Consider the following 5,012-nt stretch of genomic DNA (forward strand, 5'->3'; position numbering starts at 1 on the left):
TGAACTGGCCAGTCCTTGCAGCAGTGGTCTCTGAGCTTCTTGGCACGGCAAGGTCCGCATGCTGTTTGATCTATGAGCAGCCTGTTGGAGGTGCTGAGTGGCTGGTAGTGCCCACCTGGTTCTACAGCAGCAAGTGGAGCAGTGGGGCAGGTGTGTTGGTGTCTTGGGCAGAGTGGGCCTGGGCCTGGAGCAGCGAGAAGCCTAGAGGTGCAGGGGTCATCAGCCTACCCTGCACCCTTGTGGGAGACATGGAAGAGCCCCTGGCTTCTGGCTTAGGATTGACTCACCTCCAGCCATTGTGCTCACTTCGGGAGTGAATCATCGGGCGGAACATCTTCCTCTCTGTCTCTCCTCTCTGTATATCCACCTTTCAATTAAAAAAATAAAAAAGCTGTGCGCAGTTTGCTTTTCTTTCAGATCTATGCAAGGTCCATTCCCCCAGCCCTCCCCAGCCCACATACGCTTGGGTTTTTTCTCTGTACAAAAATAGTCCCCACCCCAAAAAGAAGAAGACTGGCATCTCTACATCTTTTATAAAGTTCTTTCTTTGGCATCACATGTTTTGCGTTGAACATAGAAGGAATGGGTGAAGCCCATCCTCTGAAGCCGCCATTTGCTGTGAGCCATGAAGCCATGAAATATTCTTTGTCAACATTCCAGGATTTTTGTTGCATGTGCATGTGCCTGGGTTTTTTTCTTTTTATTTGGTCATGCTTCCTTCTCACTTGCTACTTTTGCATCCCTCCCATTTCCTGGGTTTTTTGTTTGTTTCCTTTTCCTCTGAAAATGTCTTTCCCCTACTCACCACACTACTATCACTCCCCCCCAACCTCTCCTCCCGCCCCTAGTCCTTCTCCAGTTCGCTGTCCGGAGGGCCCCCCTCACATGTGCAAGTGGGGCAGTGTGCCGTTAATGGCCGTGCCGGGCACTGAGCCACTCTGGTAGTGCTGCGACAGGTGCAGTCTGCTGGGGGTGGCAGGCTCTGGCATCTCTGCACCAGGGAGGTACAGGCTGATTGTGTTCTGAATGTCCCCAGCCTGGCAGGGCGCCCTGGAGTGGGAGGAAGTGGTAACCATGGGGTGGGGAGTGGAGGGCTGGAGCTAGCCTTGGACTTGACCACCGAGCCCATGGAGCCGAGGACCATGCTGGGGGTGCCATGCTGCGAATAGGACATGCTATAGCCTTTCATGCAGGTCTGCGAGCTGGTCAAGGAGCTGGACTACAGTTCGCTCACGTCATTGCAGTGCATGGGCTGCATCTGAGTCACCCCATGTGCATTGAGGCCCAGGTGCTGCTGGCAGCCCAGCTGGTCCTGCATCACCTTGTAGCTGCCTTTGCTGCAGCTGTTCATGTGTGTGTAGCTGTCCAGGTGCTGGTTCATGCCCGCGCCCAGGCCAGCGCACCCCAATCCCGCTGACCATGTTGTGCTGCCAGGGGCCAGCAGCCCGTCAGGTTGCGTGTACTTATCCTTCTTCATGTGCATCTTTGTTTTCAGCCACAGCCGCTGATATTTATAATCCAAGTGCTCCTTCTCGTGTAGCGCCTGGCCTCGGCGATGAACAGCCACTTCGCCATCTCTGACTAAGTTTCCACTCGGGGCCCCAGCGGCTGCTGATCTCAATGTTGTGCATCTTGTGGTTCTCCTGGGCCATCTTGCGACACTGCCAATGGGACCACACCACAAAGCCGTTCATGGGCCTTTTCATTGCCGCTGACTGCCGCCACAGTGGCATTGCCACCGCAGCAGTTCCCCAAATTCGGCTGCAGGCCCAACGGCTTGAGCTCAGTCTCCATCTGTTGTACATGCGGGCGCTGTACGCGTGGACCCGGACCGCTGGAGACCGGAGACCCTCAGCGCGGCAGGGAACTCGGGGGTGCCCGCTGGGCGTGGGGAGCAGGAGGAAGAGGAGGTGGAGGGGAAGTGCGGGCAGGTGGGTGTGATTGGGGATCACGGGGTTCCGAGAGGAGCCCAGGTGGAGGAGAGCAGTTTGGGGAGGGGTGGAAGGAAGGGGACAGAGGTGGCAGAGAGAGAGAGAGAGAGAGAGAGAGAGAAGAGAAGCGAACTGGAAGTGGGATCAAAAAAGCAGTGCTTTCCTCTGATGCCGCTGCCGCCAACTGCGATTATTATTATTGTTATTGCTGTTGTGATTATTTTTTTTTTTTGGAAAGGCTTAAGCCACAGGCTCAAACTTATTTCTGCATTTTTCTCTCGCCTCTTCTTGCTCTCTCAGCCCTTAAAGAGGCAGCAAACTACTTTCCCACTTTTGCACTCTCTTCTCTGCCTTTACAACTGCTGATACTTTTTTGAACAAGCTAATACACTACCCTCTGAGCACTGGTTCTAATCCCAGGAGCCCTGCTTCCCATGCAGCTCCCTGCTTGTGGCCTGGGAAAGCCTTGGGACCCTGTAGGAGACCTGGAGGAAGTTCCTGGTTCCTGGCTCTGTTTCGGCAAGCACCAGCCTTCGGGGTCACTTAGGGAATGAATCATAGGACAGCTTCCTCTCTGTCTCTCCTCCTTTCTGTATACCTGACTTTGCAATAAAAAGAAACTAAATCTTAAAAAGAATAGTTGTATTTAATCAGGCACAAACATTGTTCTTAGGGCACAAGAGGCTAGAAATTTTTAAGTTTACATTTAGAAAATCTCACTAGTTGGCAAAGGGTGTAGGCATGTTTGAGATGACGGAAAATTATTAGATAGGATAAGAAACAGAGAGAGCAGATTACAGAAAAAGTTAGGGGCCAGAAGTCAACAGGGAGGTACTTGGAGAACTGCTGGACACAGGGAAGAGGGGACAACGGCTGAGCGGTGTTTAGGGAGCAGAAAACCCAGCAGCCACTGGTGAGCTGTGATCTGGACTCAAAGGACAACCAGGGATCCAGAGGCAGCCACAGATCAGCCCTTGCAGCAGCCAGGTGGGAGCTTGGGTTCACATGGGGAGCTCGGGAGGTGAAGACAGGCTGGGGCTGGGCAATCGTGCCAAATACTTTGGATGTGGGGAGAAAGGCACCCTCCTTCACTGCTGGTGGGAGTGTAGGCTAATACAACCACTGTGGAAATCAGTATGGAGAGTGCTTGGAGAAAAGGAAATAAATCTGCCATATGACCCAGCTCTCCTGCTGCTATTAATATACCCAATAGAAATGAAATCTGCATGTGAGAAGGGGATCTGTAATCCTATTTACAGTAGCACAAGGTACAATAGCAAAGACATGGAAACAATCTAGATGTGCATCCAAACAAGAATGTTCAAAGAAACTGTGGTGCATCTAATCCATGGAATATTATTCAGCTATTAAGAACAATAAAATTACACTGTTTACAACTAGGTGGTCCCAATTAGAGACCATTATGCTCAGTGAAGTGAGTCAGTCACAAAACAACCAATACCATATGTAAGGAACACCTTATATAAGGAAACCAGTGTGGAATGTGTAATTTCAATAATCCAATCAATACTGCTTTGTTTTGTTTTGGCTGCATCCCATGTGTTTTGAAGTTTTTTATTTCAGTTTTATGTATTCCAAATGCTCTCTCTCTCTTTTTAACGATTTGTTTATCTTTATTGCAAAGTCGGATATGCAGAGAGGAGAGACAGAGAGGAAGATCTTCCCTCCAATGATTCACTCCCCAAATGAGCACAATGGCCGGTGCTGTGCCAATCCAGAGCTAGGAGCCAGAAACTTCTTCCAGGTCTACTCCATGGGTGCAGGGTCCAAGGCTTTTGGTTGTCCTTCACTGCTTTGCCAGGGTACAAGCAGGGAGCTAGATAAATAGTGGAGCTGCTGGGATTAGAATTGGGGCCCATATGGGATCCCAGCAAAAATACTCTGTTTTCTCTTGTCACATTCATTGCTGGCTCATGGACTATATGGTGGAATCATTTTTCCCCAGAGATTTTTGTGTCTCCTTCTTGTCACCCATGTGTTGGTTACTCAGGGGCATGTTTTTCTCATGGAGCTGTATTTTGTTGTTGTCATTGTTGTTGCTGAGGTAGTTGTTCTAGCTCATAGCAGTCGTTGACCTTGATTCATGATTTCTCAATTACGGAAATGAATAGTGATGGGGTACTGGGGTCTACCATATCCAGATGTGGGGATATAATGCAACATTTATCCCTGCATCAAGATGAAAGATGGATTCCCAATGAAACTCTTGGACAAGTGTAGACAATGGAATGCTGTACTGACTGCATTTGTCTGTTCCAGCAATGTTCAGGTACACTCAAATAAGAGACTGATGGAATTATAATTTCTCATGAAGGATTATGCCACTGTAGTAAAATGAGAAAATCTGTCATGGGGTGGGACTAAGGGGGAAATCCCAGTCTATATGAAATTGTAGCACATAATTCAAATATTCAAAATTAAATATATATATATGAACATATATATAAGAAAAATAATTAAAACATTTGATATGCTTTTAATACCCTATGTTAATCTACAGTGGCTCAGGAAAGCAGAGACATCTCCCATCTTCTTAGAATGTGTGAGGAAGAAGTTAAGGATAATCTCTAGGGCCTGGCAGCATGGCCTAGTGGCTAAAGTCCTCCCCTTGAACACACCAGGATCCCATATTGGCGCCAATTCTAATTTCAGCAGCTGCACTTCCCATCCAGCTCCCTGTCTGTGGCCTGGGAAAGAAGTTGAGGATGGCCCAATGCCTTGGGGCTCTGCACCAGTGTGGGAGACCCAGAAGAAGTTCCTGGTTCCCAGCTTCGGATTGGTGCAGCACCAGCTGTTGCGCTCACTTGGGGAGTCAATTATCAGACAGAAGATCTTCCTCTCTGTCTCTCCTCCTTTCTGTACGTCTGACTTTGTAATAAAAAATAAAATAAAATAAATCTTTAAAAAAACATATAATCTATCAAGGTTGAAACAGGTAATTTACAGACTCCAGACTCAAATCTGCATTTGACATTAGCAAAAAGTATAAAGACATACAGTGGGATCCAAGAGCGATCCTGACAGCCTCTTAACAGGAGGTCATATGCACAGAGCAGGAGG

At 48.4% G+C, this 5,012-nt stretch overlaps 1 pseudogene; it reads right to left on the reverse strand.

The window, feature by feature from the left end:
* Nucleotides 1–881: 881 nt before the first annotated feature.
* LOC121151011 lies at nucleotides 882–1,881 on the reverse strand (annotated as a pseudogene).
* Nucleotides 1,882–5,012: the final 3,131 nt, after the last annotated feature.

This window comes from Ochotona curzoniae, unplaced genomic scaffold, assembly GCF_017591425.1.
Source record: "Ochotona curzoniae isolate NIBS_2020 unplaced genomic scaffold, NIBS_Ocur_1.0 contig_222, whole genome shotgun sequence".
In the NCBI taxonomy this organism is placed as follows: Eukaryota; Metazoa; Chordata; class Mammalia; order Lagomorpha; family Ochotonidae; genus Ochotona; species Ochotona curzoniae.